General features: G+C 45.5%; 1 protein-coding gene across 2 annotated transcripts in view; it reads left to right on the top strand.

Annotated features, from left to right (window-relative positions):
- Positions 1–17,440, top strand: part of TSPAN18 (tetraspanin 18) — a 205,165-nt gene that overhangs the window by 30,661 nt on the left and 157,064 nt on the right. For both annotated transcript variants that reach the window (XM_017858103.1, XM_017858099.1), the window contains exon 2: positions 6,366–6,452. The gene's annotated coding sequence lies outside the window, so the exon portion shown is untranslated. The remainder of the gene's footprint in view (positions 1–6,365; positions 6,453–17,440) is intronic.

Here is a 17,440-nt window from a genome sequence, read left to right as displayed (position 1 = left end):
GAAGAAAAGTTTTCAGTCTTTCACCATTGAATATGATGTTTGCTGTTTGCTGTGAGTTTTTCATATATGGCGTTTACTGTTTTGAGATAGTTTTCTTGTATTTTAGTTGAATGTTTTATTATAAAAGGGTGTTGAATTTGTCAAATGCTTTTATGCATTATTTGATATAATTGTGTGGGGGTATTTTCCTCTTCATTCTGTTGATGTGGAGTATTACCTTGATTTTTGTATGTTTAACCATCCTTGCATTCCAGAAATAAGTCCCACTTGGTCATGGTGTATAATCATTTTAATATGCTGCCAAATTCGGGTTGATAATATTTTGTTGGGGATTTTTGCATTAGTGCGCATAAGGGATATTGGTCTGTAGTTTTCTTTTCTTGTAAGTGTCTTTGTCTGGTTTTGGTATCAGAATAATGCTTGGCTCATTGCCCTTTTTACAGAAAGTAGCAGCAGAATATATTTTACAAAATTCCTGCTGTTTCTATTTATCGAGTGTTTATGATAGGCTGGGTACTGTGGGAATCATTTGCAATCTATTAGCTCATCCAATCCCTAGCTCAAGCCTGTGAGGTGGGACTATGATTGTCCATACTTTGCAGGTGGATATCCTGATATTTGCTGGGATAGAGAACTTTACTGAGGTCACATTGGTAGCAAGAGGCAGAACTGAGATTTAAACTCAGATCTATGGGGGCACACAAGCCTGACTTCTTAACCACAGTGCTTTACATTAATTTCATGCCGGGGGCTCCTCATCTCCTACCGTGTTTCCTACCCCTGTTGCAGATAGGCAGCAGGCTACACTGCGGAATTAGTCCCTATGCAAAGCCCATTCACAGGAACCATCCAAACAGTGCTATGCTGTTCAGTTATCCTGACCCTTTATTGATTTTAGAGTTCCCCCAAAATGGCATCTTTTCAGGGCTTCTATCAGCAGCTGTCCTTCTGCTATACATCAGGCAGTTTGCTTATCCCATGCCTGTTCACAGGCTGGCCTATTGAACACAGTTGGCAAAGCAACTACCCTGCATACTGGGGCTTGGCTTAGACACAGGAAAGCTTTGGTCTCCTTGTGGCACTGTTGAATTCTTCAGCATCTGGGTCAGCAAAGGCCAAGACAAGAGGCAGCTCTGACCACTCCTTCCTGAAGGCCTTATCTGTAGATCTATGGATAGAGCAGGTGGTACAGTGGAGCAAGCTAGGGGTGATGCTGTTTGACCACGTGGTCTCTGCTCAGACCCACTGACTCTGGAAGACTAAAGCTAGGCTCTTCATAGTCCTAAGAGTCTCAGTTTCTCAGGGTCTAGAGAAAATTATATAAATAGTTGAGGGTCATTCATTCCCTCTTTTTCTCACCGTTAACCTAGTTCTGTCTTCCCACATTCAGTTAACTAATTGTTTTATAGATCCACTTGTCTTCCCCCTGTCCTTCTATTCATCCCTGCATTCATCCATCTCTCCATCCACCCAGTCATCTTCCCATCCCTCAACCAATTATAGCCTAGTTCCTTCTTTCTACCATTCAGGTTCTTTTATAAATCCATTCACTACCCATCCATCCATTTCTTCTAGCAACTGTCTATCCATCCAACTATTATTTGCAGAGTCAGTAACTGAGACTCATAGAGGGAGTAAGATACCACCCATATCTTTGAGGAACTCGTAGTCTGGTAGGTGGGAAAAATCACATGAACAAAAAATATACTATTACCTATACACACAGTTGGTGGTGTGAGCCCGGAGAACAATGACTTATGCCTGTTGAGAGAGTGGGAAGGTTTCAGAAAGGAGTTAACTGAAAGAAGGTTTTGAAGGATGATTAGGAGTTTGCCAAGTGAGGGGAGGGGTGAAACTCAGGGTTAAGAAAGGAAGAGAGGAATTCCAGGAAGAGCAAACATCAGTGAAGTTGGGCTGAGCACACTCTGAGTCCAGGTGAGTACAATTTGACTGTGGGGTCTGTGCATATGGCAAAAACCTGAAGGTGGGCCTGGAAGGGAATTGGGGATCAGCTGATAAAAGGCCTTGTGTCTAGACAAAGGGAGGCCAGGGAACCCACTAAAGCAGGAGACAGACACAGTGTTTTCCGTTTATGGGCTCACTCTGACAGTGAAGGAGAGGGCAGAGTGGGGAACAAAGGCTGCAGGCTGGCAGACCAGCCAGGAGCCCGTGTGCAGCAAGCAGACAGCAGTAAGGGTGAGCCCATCCAGGGACTGGCAGGTTCTATGAGGATGGAGAGTCAAGGCTGCTTTGGGACACATGAGGTGAATAGAATCAGTAGCTGGGAAATAGACAAGAGTCTTTGATCTGGGTTTTGGTTGCACAGGGATGCTCTGTTTGTGAAAATTCAGTGGGGTGTATATTCATGGTGTGTGTGCTATTGTGTATGTATGTTATATTTCAATTAATAAAAGTAGAGTAGGAAACATCAGGAGACATATTAAAGTTTCTCATCTGGGCCTCATCCAGGACACTGAAGTGGGCTGACCAAATTTTTCTTGTAAATTGAGAGTTCCACCCCTAGTTTGGAGGAAAGAAGAGAAGGAAGAAGCGCTAACTTTTGGGCCAGGCCTTGCAAAATGAGTGAAATTGGCTTATACTCATCATAGTTACTGCCACCTATTAAGCTTTTGTATTTTGTGGATTCTAAGGCACACTTTTTTTTTTTTTTTAACATCTTAATGTCTCTAAAACCAGGATGCATTGTACAAAAAGTGATGTCATAGTTAATTTAATTAATTGGTAGTGTTTTCTGTTTCTTAGAAGTACTTAAAATTACGGTGTCATTATAATCCATGGAGACTTCCATTCAAGAGCCATGATATCGTGTGCCAGGCTCTCTGCTAAGTCCTGCTACACATTTCTCATGGAATCTCACAACAGCCTGTGAGTCATCAGCTGTTGTAAGCCCTGTGTCGTAGATAAGGAGTCCAGGCATGATGTAGGTAGGTCACTTACTCTGGGTCACAGCTAGTAAGAACTTGATTTAGGATTTCAACCTGTGCCACCTCAAACATTCGGGAGAACTGTGTACAGAGCAAGATCAAGTCTGGGGCTGGGAGGGTTGTCGGAACTTCCCAAAGCCCAAGACTAATCAGGTCAAAGGTGACCCCCATCATCTGCCCACCAGGCTTACACTCTGCTACTTGCACCCAGGACCCGTTCCTGCTCTTAGCCCTAAACCTTGGGATTCTTTTCTCCATCTCCCAGGACAGCTCTGGCTCTAATATCTGTAGTGACTCCCCTCCCCCGCAGAGAGGAGGGGACTGCAATGAGATCTCATGGGCACGGGGTGTGTTGGGGGGGAACATTCTAAGCCCAGCTGGTTTCCTTCACACAATGCAGATTTGCTCAAATGGGAATTAGGGTTACTGCTGGGTTTTGCCTCTTCTGGCAGGCTGGTAATAAACTAATCTCCTCTGAGGCTGCAGGAAGGCAAAATTCCACCAAAGACGGGAGACAGCTTAAGGCTCTGGAGCGCAAAAACTGGAAAGTAATTTTGTTATTGACAGGCGCTGCCCACACCTCTTGACATGCAGCCCGCAGCTCCTTCCCGGCGTGGCTACAGCTTTTAATTCCGTTAATGTGTGACATTCACCCAGGCTGCGTGGCTGACAGGCACTCTTGACACTGATACGTGTTCTGTGCAGTGCCTGGAGCTCATAAAAGCTCATTATCAGTTCTGAGCCAGTAAATGCAGTTCCTGGCTCAGGTAGGTCCGAGTTCCTCTGCGATGCTGCAGACAGTAGAGCAGGGACATCTGCGCCAGCCAAGTCCCACACACCTCCCTTTGTCCAGGGCCCTCGGCCTCCCAGGCCACTGGAATGTGCCTAGGGAAGCCATTCCATAGGCAGAGCCCTGGGTTCAAATTTATATCCAAGAAAAGGGGTTCCTTCTGCCCTGCACTGTGAGGTGACTCAATCCAGCGTTTTGGGAAGGCAGTTTGTCAGCACTACCCAAAGGCGGAATGTGGCTAGCCTCTCCTTTGCCCACTTCTAAGCGTCTGGGCTTTGGAATTGCAAGAACATTTCTACACCAAGATGGGCACCCAGGGGGTCATTCCAGCGAAGCTATAGAGGCCAGAAATAGAAATATTTGACAGAGCCACGGTGGGAAATAAACAAATGGTAAATAAATTATGACCCACATGTACTATGGGATACTGTGCAGCTATGAAAAGGACTCAAGAAGATCCATTTTGGATGTGAAATCATTGACAAGTGATGTTGTAGAATGTGTATGGTAAGATCCCATTTTTGTAAAAAGTCACACTGCATGTGTAGTCACATAGGTTCATGCTTACACACACATGCATACATGCATTTGATTAGGTAGAATAAAGTCTAGAGGGTCTCACTCCAGAGTGTTTGCAGTGGTTCTACCTGTTAAACAGGATGGCTGGTAAGGAAGCACATACACTTTTGTAGTTAAAAATGAAAAATTTACATATACATACAAATAACTTGCCAAAGGTCATACCTATATATACACATGTGTGTGTGTGTGTGTGTGTGTGTGTGTTTATGGGTTTATAAATGTAACAAATTCCTCTGATTGTAGCCTTAGTCTGGTTCATGATGCATGAGGTTCCCCTGGACTGACACTGCCTGGATGGACACTTGAGGCCCAGATAGCCAAATAAAATGAGGTCCCATCCTCCAGCCAATCCCTGTTTCCCATCAGTTAATGGAAGTCCTGAGACTCCCTTGCATGCATGAGCTGCCCTGATGCTGGGGTCCGTGGGGTAGACCTTGAACTCATCGCCTTCCTGCTTACGCCCCTACCACTGTGGAGATGGCACTAGCACCAGGCTTCCCATGGCCGAAGTTCTAGTCCCAGCTCTAGAACTAGCACTAGTTCTAGTCCCAGCAGTAGAACTTCCCATGGCCGAAGTTCTAGCGCTCTAGAAGCTCTAGAACTAGAACTAGTTCTAGTCCCAGCAGTAGAACTTCCCATGGCCGAAGTTCTAGTCCCAGCTCAGCCTCATTTCAGTAGTGTGACCTTGGGCAAGTTATTTAACTCCTCTGAGCTCACATTCCTCATTCCTGAAATGGTGACACTTTCTTCTGGGGTCGTAAGGGGTGTCAGGATGATCATCATTATCATCCGAGAGACCTGAAACTTGATCAGGGCTTCCACTGTGCAGCTAGTCTCTGAGGGCAGGAGGAGCCTGGGAGGGGAGAGATTAGGGAACTTCACTTTCTCCCCTGTGCTCTGGAGGCTGTAAGTTTTGCTCGTATTTCTCAGCTGTGCATGTGACTGAGCCAGTCTCTCGGGACTGGCCTGTCTCTGCTGGCAGGTATGTGGCCTGGACATGGTGAATTTGATCCTTCTCTGGTGACCTGGGGATGCTTCATCAAACTGACAGAAGGGAAGGGTTGGAGAGGCTGGACTTCTAACCCCACTGGCATTCTGGAACTGAGTTCTTTTTTCACCACCAGAGGCTTTCCTTACTGTTACTTATCTCTTCATGGATAGCAGACCTTGAAAGTGCTGGGTCTGCTCAAAGAGTCTGCATTCATTAGGCAATGATTAATTCTTTTTCCTATTTTCAAAATGACTCAGAAAGCCTTTTTTTCAGCCTAAGGAAACCGGAGTTCCCACACTAAGTTGATAATATTCTAGCTAGAAGCAAAGAAACACAGTGTGATGTTTTGATTAGCATGTTCAATGCCATCACATGGATGTACAGGCTCTGGGCTGACTTGGGAAGATTGAAAATATGCCCCCATTCACAGGCTCTGGAGACGTATCCTGGGAAGCTTTGTGGGGCTGGTGTTTAGTCCTGCCTTTCCAGCTATATGAGTCCAGTCTTGCACTGCTATAAAGAAATACCTGAGACTGGATAATTTATAAAAAAAAGACTTGATTGGCTCACAGTTCTATAGGCTGTACAGGAAGCATGACAGTATTTGCTTCTGAGGAGGCCTCAGGAAACTTACAATCATGGTGGAAGGGGAAGCACGCACAGTGACATGGTAGGGACAGGAGCAAGAGAGAGAGGGAAAGGTGCTACGCACTTTTAAACAACCAGATCTCACGATATCTCACTCAAGAAAACAGCACCGAGGGGAGGGTGCTAACCCATTCATGAGAAACTATCTCCATCATACAATCACCTCCCACCTGCCTGGATGGACATCTAAGGCCCCACCTCTGACACTGGGAATTACAATTCAATGTGAGATTTGGTGGGGACACATTTAAACCATATCACCAGCCATGGGTGCCCTGTCTGGCTTCTGTGCTTGCAGTGATGGAAGTAGGGAAAGGAGACTTTGGGGAGTGGGAGCCACATGTGGACTGAGGTGGTCCCCAAGGACTCCTGCCTTTTTGAAATGTGTTTCTCTGTCTTCTTTCTCTAGAGTGTATCCAGAAGCTACTGTCAGAAGGACACTGTAAGAGAACCTTGGCACCCCTGGACCCAAAGGAAAAGACACCAGTGGAAAGAGGTATGAAGTGGCAACGTGGCAGGGTGGCATCTTCACTTACTCGAACAAGAGGGTCTTCTCTTCTCTCTTCTTCTCTTCCTGCCCTCCAAACCACCACTTCCGTGTGAGAGGGCTCTCAGCTCTTGCCCAAGGGGCACAGGGCAGGAGAAGGGTGGCTTCACTCTTCTCCTCACCCCTAGACATTTACTCACAGATAAGGGCAATGGGGCCACCTTGGTGCAGGAAGTGAGGGTTGATGGATGGCAGGGAGTGAGCCCTTTAAGGAAGAGTAGAGCTCCTCCTGGGGGCTTCAGGCAGGGTCATGAGGGCGCATGGAATCTGTATCAAGGACCCCTCCCTGACCTCAGCCTCCCCCATACCCACCACCGTTTTGGGACTGTGAGAAGGAGATCGCTTCCTAGGGTGATTACCATCCCTCTGCCCTCAATTCTCTTTTGAACAAAGTCTAAATCCACAAGTACTAGGATCAATCACCACATTCTATGGTGAAACTGAGAACAGAAAAGCCTTGGTCTGCTTCGGAGGCTCTGGAAAGTCCTTTTTGAGCTGACCATGATTCTGGGACTGGTGATGGGCTGGGTGGCCTCATAGAAGCTTTCTGGATGAAAAGCCAAGATGTCTGTCCTCTGAGCAGCCTCGACCAACAGTGTGACTTATAAGTCATTTCCCTCATTGGGCCTCGTTTTCTCATTGTAAAATGAGGCAGCTGCAACTTGAATCTCTGTTCTAGCACTCACACCCTCCATTTCTGGGATTCCAAGACCAGGGCTGAAATAGAAGAAGTGACAGGTCAGGGGTTGGGAGGTTGTGGAAGGCCATGGAGAGGAGAGGGGATCTGAAAACTCCAAGGAGATCTGATTGCCTGTCTTGGGCAAAGGACGATGGCTCCAACCCTTGGTGGTAAATCATAGGGTTTGAGGTGCAGAGGAACCTGGGTTTGAGTCCCTGCCTATCAGAAGAGAAACCAGCAACATGACGGAGGGCTTCATGCCCCAGGCACAGTGTGATGCTCATTCGCTGCACCATCCCATTCTGTCCTCTTAACCGTCCTGTCATCTTGCCACTGTGATCACCTCCACACTACGGAAGAGAAAACCAGGCCTCAGAGAAGTTAGGTGACTTGCCTAAGGTCACATAGCACTGAGTAATGTCATCGAGATTTGAAGCCACTGCCTGAACTGCCATACAATTCTTGTGTCTTTTGCTTACTAAAGTCTGTGACTTGAAGCTTAAGATTAAAAATAATTAGACAAATCATCTCTCTGAAGCTCCATTTCCCGTTAAAACATAAAATGGTTTGTTTCCTTGTCCTACACCTTTTTTTTTTTTTTTAATTTTGGGCATCTCATGAAATCCCTGCAGGCCTTGATATTCTGATCTCTAAAATGGGACAGTGACACTTACTCATGGGTTGCTTTGGGGAAGACGAGGAAGACTTAGGAAGCTTCCCGCACTGTTTCCTATACGTGTGCCCTCCACACCCACTCCACCTGTTTCCCCTGCCTGGGCTGCTGGCAGGTGTATGGGGTGTGCAGATTGTGAAGTGCTTCACTACTGCCTAATGGCATTTTCTATTTCGGCTGCCTCTGCGCCCATAGTCGGAAAGCACTCGGCCACTTTCTTAGTCACCAATCTGATAGTTCACTCGCCCTTCTGGAGTGTGCCGCTGGCTGCCCTAGATTATTTTAGGCTGGAATCCAAGACAGGGTGGCCAGCTCCCAGGGGCAGATAAAACAGGGCCAGGCTGAGGCTTTAGTGGACAGTGTGGGAGGAGCAGCAAGGCCTGGGGCCTGCTTGGGCTGTCCCTCACTGATAGCGTCTGTGTCCCACGGCTCACCCTGCCAGCTGCCAGGACCATAATCTTAATTGTAAACCTCCTGGCAGCAGCTGCCCTGATCCCCACAGGAAGCAGTTGCCTTATCACAGAGCCTGGATCCTGCCCAGTATTCTTAATCTGGAGAAGGCACTGAAGTGAGTCAGGAAAAACTTCCCGTCCCCAGGACCTTTCTTCTTGGGGATATTTCTCCATCAGGGGAAGCCGTGGGCCTCAAGCCTCGGTGTGTAAGAGGAAAAAATCTCTTTAAGTGCAGAGCAAAGCAGTAGGGTTGCTATTGTTCTTGGTTTACTTTCAGGAGGACAGCCCAGGGAGCAGAGCTATTTAGCCTTGCCCCTCTTGTTAGCCAGGAAACAGATAAACGTTATAGCATCACAGGGAAAATATAAAGACGACCATAAAGCAACAGGCAGAGAGGCATACGCTGTCATGGAAAAGCTTTGCTGGGGTTTTGGAGCTAGAAGGATGGGGGCTGAGTCCCAGCTCTGCCCTTCAGTACTGTTTGGCTTGGGGGCGAGTGACTTGATCCCCCACAGCCTCAGTTTTTTCATCTGTAAGATGGGCAAAGAGCATGCACCCCACTGGGTGGTTGTGAGGTCAAGGTGACTACCATGGGAAGCCCCTGTTTGCTTTGAACAATGGCAGCCCCCTTGGAATAGTGTAGCCTCCCAAGGTGACCTCCTTGAAGAGTGCCAGGCTCTTGGGATGTAAGAGCTGGGTGTTTGTAACCAAACAGTGGGGTTACCCTGGAGACACATACCTCCTTCTGTGCAAGGTCTAAAAAAGGGCTGTAAGAGGGACCTGGGTTGTGTCAGCTCCCTATCTTGATGTGCTATCTGTTAGAGCCACGTCAAGTGTGAGCAGTTCATCCCAAGTCTCTAGCTGATGGCTGACACTTCACTCACAGCCATCTTTACTGGACTTTTTTGTGGATAATTGTGTGTTTTTTTTTTTTTTTTTTTTTTTTGAGACGGAGTCTTGCTCTGCCACCTAGGCTGTAGTGCAGTGGCCGGATCTCAGCTCACTGCAAGCTCCGCCTCCCGGGTTTACGCCATTCTCCTGCCTCAGCCTCCCAAGTAGCTGGGACTACAGGCACCCGCCTCGTCGCCCGGCTAGTTTTTTTTTTTTTGTATTTTTAAGTAGAGACAGGGTTTCACCGTATTAGCCAGGATGGTCTCGATCTCCTGACCTCGTGATCCACCCGTCTCGGCCTCCCAAAGTGCTGGGATTACAGGCTTGAGCCACCGCGCCCGGCCTGTAGATAATTGTTAATCCTACCCACACTCCAGAAGGCAGTCATTGATAAGCTCTTTCAATGATTCCAGGCTTCATGTCTAAAAAGCAGCAAGGTAAGGACCCAAACACAGGGTTCCTAGCCCAAGGACAGTGTGTTTGTGGGAGCTTCTCATGGCACTCTCTGCACCTAGAGGCACCCGCTGTGCCCACGGTGGCACTCTTCTCCAATTCACCACCCAGTCTTGCACTGAGTGTGGTGCTAAGTCAGAAATGAAAGTCCCCTGATGTTTTCATCTCCCCAGCCAGCCCTTTGAGGCAGGCTGAGTGAGAGAAGGCAATTTCTATGGATTCCCCAGGCTTCAGTTTATCTTTTTTTGTTATTGTTGCTCAATCTTTTGGTGTTCTATCTAAGAAACCGTTGCCAAATTTGAGGTCATAGAGATTTACTCCTGTGCTTTATTCTAAGAGTTTTATTTAGCTCCTACATTTAGGTCATTGATCTTTTTGAGTTAATTTTGATATATGGAGTGAGGTAGGGATTCAGTATCATTCTAGTGTATGTGGACATCCAGTTGTCCTTCCACTATTTGTTGAAGAGAACTATCTTTTCTCTAGTGTATTACCTTTGCTCCTTTGTCAAATATCAGTTGACGTATATATGTGGCTCTATTTCTGGGCTTTCTATTCTGTGCCAATAATCTGTCTGTACTTTCACGAATACCACGCCATTTTATTACTGTATCTTTATAGTAACTCTTAAAGTTGGGTAGTGTCAATTCTTCCAACATTGTTCTTCTCTTTCAATTTTGGGTTGACTATTCTGGGTGTTTTGCTTCTCCAAATAAACCTTAGAATCAGTTTGTTGATATCCATAAAAAAACTTGCAGGATTTTGATTGGGATTGTCTTGAATCTATAGATCAAGTTGGGAAGAACTGACATCTTGACAGTATTGAATCTTCCTATTTTTGAACATTGACTATTTTTCAGTGTTTTCATTTATTTACTTCTTTGATTTCTTCAATCTAGTTTTGTAGTTTTCCTCATACAGATCTTATATATATTTTATTAGCCTCAAATTTCTCATAATTGAGTATGATATTAACTATTGGTGTTTTGTAGATGCTCTTTATCAACTTGAGGAAGAAGATCCCCTTAATTCCTAGTTTGCTGAGAGTTTTTATCATGAATAGGTGTTGGATTTTGTCAAATGCTTTTTCTGCATTTATTGATATGATCGTGCAATTTTTCTTCATTAGGTTGTTGATATGATGGTTTATATTATTTGATTTTTTTCTTTCTTTCTTTCTTTTTTTTTTTTTTGAGACCATCTTGCTCTGTTGCCCAGGCTGGAGTGCAGTGGTGTGATTTCTGGTCACTGCAACCTCTGCCTTCCAGGTTTAAGAAATTATTTGCCTTAGCCTCCTGAATAGCTGGGATTACAGGCACATGCCACTATGCCCAGCTAATTTTTTTTTTGTATTTTAGTAGAGATGAGGTTTCACCATTTTGGCCAGGCTAGTCTTGAACTCCTGACCTCGTGATCCACCTGCCTCGGCCTCCCAAAGTGCTAGGATTACAGGCGTGAGCCACTGCACCCAGCCTATTATTTGATGTTTTAATATTGAACCAGTTTTGTGTACCTGGAATAAATCTCAACTGATCATGGTATCTAAGACCTTTTATACATTCTTGGGTTTAATTTGTTAATATTTGTTGAGGATTTTTGCATTTACATTCATGAGAGATATTGGTCTGTAGTTTTCTTGTAATGATTTTTTCTGGTTTAGGTATCAGCATAATGATGGTCTCACAAAATGAGTTCTCTCCACTTCTATACTCTGGAAGAGATTATTGAGAATTGGTATAATTTCTCCCATAAGTGTTTGTTAGAATTCACCAGTGAACTCACCTGGCCTGATGCTTTCTTTCTTTGCAAGGTTTATTGATTAGATTTCTTTAATAAATATAGGCCTATTAAGACTGTTAATTTCGCCGGGCGCGGTGGCTCAAGCCTGTAATCCCAGCACTTTGGGAGGCCGAGACGGGTGGATCACGAGGCCAGGAGATCGAGACCATCCTGGCTAACATGGTGAAACCCCGTCTCTACTAAAAAATACAAAAAACTAGCCGGGCGAGGTGGCAGGCGCCTGTAGTCCCAGCTACCTGGAAGGCTGAGGCAGGAGAATGGCGTAAACCTGGGAGGTGGAGCTTGCAGTGAGCTGAGATCCGGCCACTGCACTCCAGCCCGGGCGACAGAGCCAGACTCCGTCTCAAAAAAAAAAAAAAAGACTGTTAATTTCTTTTTTGTGTGAGCTTTGGCAGATTGTATCTTTCTAGGAATTGGTACATTTTATCTAAGTTATCAGATTTGTAGGCATAAACTTGTGCACATTTGTGGGCATAGAGTTGTGTATTTCTTTTATCCTTTCATGTCTATGGGACATTCCCATGTCCATGGGAACTGTAGTGATATCCCCTTTTTCATTTCTGATATTAGTAATTGGTGTCTTTTCTGGTTTTTCTTAGTTAACCTAGCCAGAGTTCTATTGATTTATAGATCTTTTCAAAGAACCAGCATTTGGATTTGTTGAATTGATTTCATGTTTTCTGAAGGCTACGTTTTAATCATGGCTCTATCACTAAGTATCTGAGGGATCTTATGGGTAAATCTCTTTGATTTTACATCTCGGTTTTTACATCTTCAGAATGGTGTGGCGATAACAATGCCTAGCCCTGAGTTGACTTGAGGGCAAAGGTCAAATGTAAGTACACATTCATTTATTCAGCAAATATTTGTTGAGACCCTACCATGTACCTGGCACTGCTCTACATGCTGGGAATATCATTTTGAATGAAATAGCAGAGTCTCAGCCCTTATGGAGCTTGCCTTCTGGTTGAGGGAAACAGAAACCAAACAAATACATTTGAATATCAGGTGCCATTAGGTACTATGAAGTTCAGTAATGACTGGAAGGGGCAGGGAGTGACTCAGGTGGTGGGTTGGGGGAGGATTGCTATTATGGATAGGAGGTACAGGGAAGGTACCTCCTAGTCAGATGTAATCTGAGCAGACACCTGAAGGCAATGAGGAATAAGCCTTGACGTAATCTGGGGGAAGAGCCTTCCTATATGAGGGAATAGCAAGAGTAAGGCACATTAGGCTGGCTGGCAAGTTAGAGGACCAGCGAGGATGCCGGGGTGCTACCCCCATGGTAGTGTGGGTGGAGAGGAGGCCAGGAGTGAATTGGAGGCCCAGCCTGCACAGTGCTGCTAGCTAGGGTGAAAGCTTTGTATTTTGATTCTAAAGGGTCTAAGTTTGGCAGGAAGCCAGTAAGCAAGAAAGAGACTGGATCAAATTTATATTTTACTAAGATCACTCTGGCTGCTGGGTGGAGGGCAGTCTGCAGGGAGAAGGGAGACCAGTACAAACACTCATGTTGGAATCCATGGAAGAGGCAAGGTGGCTTGGAAGGTGGAATGTGGTGGAGGTGCTGAGAAGCCACAACATTCAGGATCTATTTTGAGAGCAAAGTTGATAGGACTTGCTGATACGATGGGGGTGAGAGAAAGAGGAGTCAAGGTCAACCACAGCTTCTGGCCTGAGATGGAAGAGCCTAGGGTGGGTTCTGGCAGAGAGTGGAGGGAGGGCATATTGAGTTCTTCTCAGGCATTTTAAGTTGAGATGCTTATTAATCACTAAAGTGGAGGTGGAGAGGAGTGGCTGGAGATATGCACCTGGGGTTCAGGGGTGAGGGTGGGGCTGGTCTCCAAATTTGAGAGCCATCAGCTTATAGAGAGTATTTCAAACCTTTGACCATAATGAGATTACTCAGGAAGTGAGTGAAGATGCAAAAGATGATGGAGGACTGAGCCACTGTCAAGGGCAGTCATGTGTTGTTTGAGAAAATTCTGGTCCCAGGCAAGGGTGGATATACTGAGCAGAAGTGTGCACCTTAGGCAGGGGTAAAGGTGAGAGGCTTGAGGATGAGTGGAGAAATGAAGCTCTGTGCCTTGCTGCAAGGTCTGGCTGGATCATCTAATGTCTTTGTTGGATCATTCATTCATTCGTTCATTCATATGAACCAAAACACTTATCAAGTGTCAATTGTGCTGGAAGCACAAGGCTATTTACCTGTGGGCCCCAGATGTAAATGACACGTAGTGCCTGAGCTGGAGGAGGCCACCATTCAGCTGTTGATGCCTGACATAAAATGTGACAGGTGCAGCAGAGGCATTCCTAGGTGTGTTAGTCAGCTTTTCCAGAGAAACAACCAATAGAATATACAGTCAGCTGGATATACAGATAGGATATCAGGATATATATCCGATAGGATATACAACCCTCTGTGTCCATGGGTTCTGCATCTGTGGATTCAACCAACTGTGAACCAAAAATATTCTAGAAAAAAACTGCAAAATAATACAAAAACTCCCAATACAGTGTATTAGCTATCATGAGTAAACTAGAGATGATTTAAAGTATACAGGAGGATGTGCATAGGTTATAAGCAAATACTATTCCATTTTATATCAGGGACTTGAGCATTAATGCATTTTGATATGGAAGAGGGTCCTGGAACCAAGGGATGGTTACCTCCATGGATTCTAAGAGATGACTGTTTATATAAAGAGATTTATTATGAAGAATTGGCTCATGTGACTATAGAGGCTGAGAAAAAAAAAGTCCTGAGATCAGCACTTTAGGTTTGTGACTCAGGAGAGTTGATGGTGTCAGTTCCAGTCCAAGAAGAGGAGAAGTCCAGTGTTCCAGCTCAAGAAGTCAGACTGGTGAAATTTCCCCTTACTCAGCCTTTTGGTCTATTCAGGTCTCCAGTTGATTGGATAAGACACAGCTGCACTAGGGAGGGCCATCTGCTTTACTCAGTTTATGTACTTAAATGTCAATTTCATCCAGAAACACCCTGGAAGACACTCCCAGAATAATGTTTGACCCAAATTATCCATCACTCTAGGATATTTGACACCTAGAGCACATGATTTTTGTATACTTGCTTCCTCTATACCACAAAATTATTTTCAGTAATAATGATGAAATAAAATCAATTAGAATAATGGCCAGAAAAGAGACTGAAAATTTTGTGAACTTTGTATTTATAACCATGCCAGTAAGCAAACATTATGACATGAAAAAGTAGAAAGGTAATGGGTCAACAGTTCTTAATTACATTAATAGATAATTTGACAAAAGAGAAAATAATACATGAAGAAACTTGCAAAATGCATTAATGCTTAAGTCCCTGATATAAAATGGAGTAGTATGTGCTTATAACCTATGCACATCCTCCTGTATACTTTAAATCATCTCTAGTTTATTCATGATAGGTAATATACTGTATTGGGAGTTTCTGTATTATTTTGCATTGTCATTTATTTATTTATTTTGAGATGGAGTTTCACTATTTCTGCCCACGCTGGAGTGCAATGGCGCCATCTCAGCTCACTGCAACCTCCGCCTCCCGGGTTCAAGTGATTCTCCTGCCTTAGCCTCCTGAGTAGCTGGGATTACAGGCGCACACCACCACGCCCAGCTAATTTGTGTATTTTTAGTAGAGATGGGGTTTCACCATGTTGGTCAGGCTGGTCTCGAACACCTGACCTCAGGTGATCCACCTGCCTCAACCTCCCAAAGTGTTGGGATTACAGGCATGAGCCACTGCACTCGGCCCGATTCTGAAGTCTTATTCTCTAAATGAATGGGTATCACAGGATCCACACATGTTGACTTCTGACTGAATAAGTAGGTGCTCTCTGAATTCACACCTATGCAAACACAATGTGTTTTAAAGGCTAAGTAATAAAAATATGCTCATTTGAAGCTTACATACATATTATTAAAACTCACCAGTGACTGCTGCAATTGTTTAGAACTTAGATCACCAAACAATTTTTTTTTTTTTCTCAAAGTGGAGTGCTTTATCACTGACATTGTTTAGAACTGTCAGCTTTTAGTGGGTTTTAGGTTTGTTTTAAAATTCCCTACAGGCAGTTCATCCCTTTGTTGCCAGCTCCCTAGAAGGACGGCTTCCACTGCCCCACTCTTGGTACACCCATGGCGAGATGCTCCCAAGAGGGTTGCTGTGAGGGGACGGGATGGAATGGTGGTCAGAAGGTCAGGGAGACCCTGTAACTGAGTCTTGCAATAGGACCAGGTAGTCTCCAGGTGGAATGGATGGACACAAGGCAGAGCCTCGCAGCCTGGGGACCCCTGGCATCCTGGAAGCCCTGGGTCAGTAGGTATTTGGTTGCAGTTCCTGAAAGCCGCCAGGGTTCTGAGCACCATCTGTGTACCCGTGCCTGGGGTTATGGAGAGCTGGGCACTAAAAGCTTCGTCCTCAGAGTGGCAGTTTGAAGCCTGCAAGGCTGCCTCCCTCCCAGTCCTGCGCTCCTCAGTCGGACTCCCACCCTCAGTCCCTCTCTCTCCTTCCCTTTCCCTTTCAGCAGTGCCGTGGAGGCAGTTGTTCTAATTAAAAATCGCATAAATACCAGGAGATAAGGATCCAGGGGTTTTGTTTTTTATTTCTGCCGAGACTCCCCAGAGAGTCTCTTCAGTAGGAAAGGTCCCTTTGGAGCTGAGATTTTTCTCCTGGACTTCAAAGACAGGGCTTCTTAGGAACAGAACATCTGTTTAAACTGAACTTGAACCAAGAGGCAGGCAGGCATGTCCCATGGGAGAAGGAGGGGCAGAGCCCAAGGGTGTGGAATCTACTTTCTGTCCCTGGGGGAAGCTCCGCAGGCAGGCTCATTCCTGCATCTCACAGTGTGTCCCCATGCTGGGCAGCTTCTCTTAGTAAATGCAGAGGAAGTGATGGCAGGGGGCCCACAGGCCTGGGGCTGGGCTTTGGGCGGACTGCTGTCCAGATAGCATCCAGGCTCCTGACCTCAAAGCCTCTCCATTCAGTAGAGGTAGCAAGGAAACCTGGGGTGACAGAGTTGGCTCCTCCTGCCTGGAGGTCCCTGTGGTCCTCAGAAGTAACCTTCCAACTGGGGACCTCCCAGCTCTTGGCATTTGCATGGACAGAGCCTCCTTCATCCTCCCTTCTTCCCTCCTGATTTCCCTCCCTTCTTTTTTTCTTCCCTCCATTCACTAGGCGTCCACTGGGGTTCAGAGATGAAAAACTCCCAATACCTGACTTCGAAGGGCTCACCACCTGCTAGAACAACCAGGTTGATCTCAAAAGATAAGAAAAGTTGAGCACTTTGGTTGTGTGTGTGTGGCTGTTCTTGTTAAGGCAATGAAACAATTCAGAGCTTGGAAAATGAAGGGAAAAGAAATCATTCGCTTCCTCTCTCAGGACCAGAACCTCCTTCGTTTCCTGCTTTTGTTCACACTCAGGCGTGTGTTCAATAGTTGACACCAGAAAGTCCGTTCAGTTTGGCTTCCTGCTTTTTTTCCCCCATCTCTCCTGGACTTACAGTGTGTGAGATTCCCTCCTGGGCATCACAGGGCTGGAGGACCCCTACTGTTGGACGCTCAGCTGCGTCCAGTGTCTGCTGTCACCTGCATGCCTGCTGGGAGGGGTCGCCAGGTACAGCAAATAAAATTAAAGGATGCCCAGCTAAATCTGAACTTCCTATAGACAATGACTCAATTTTTAGTATAAGTCTGCCCCGTGCAATATTTGTTCCGTGTACTATTTAGGAAGAATCACTGAAAGATTATTTGTTGTTTATCTGAAATTCAGACTTCACTGGGCATCCTATATTTTGTCTGGGAACCCTGTGCCTGGAGTATCTGCACGTGTGTAGTCAATGCTGCATTACTTAATGATAGGGAGAACTATCTGGCTGATACGTTCCTCTCTGCATTTGTGGGGAACTCTCTTCCTAACTTTAATCACTCCTGTTCCTGGCCACACTTCTGGACTGCGCTGCAGCTTAGCATACCTGGAGGTCAC

The sequence above is a fragment of the Rhinopithecus bieti genome, unplaced genomic scaffold (assembly GCF_001698545.2).
Source record: "Rhinopithecus bieti isolate Rb0 unplaced genomic scaffold, ASM169854v2 scaffold_46101, whole genome shotgun sequence".
Classification (NCBI taxonomy): domain Eukaryota; kingdom Metazoa; phylum Chordata; class Mammalia; order Primates; family Cercopithecidae; genus Rhinopithecus; species Rhinopithecus bieti.
The sequence above is the reverse complement of the archived record's forward strand: the minus strand, read 5'-3'. Positions and strand labels throughout refer to the sequence as shown.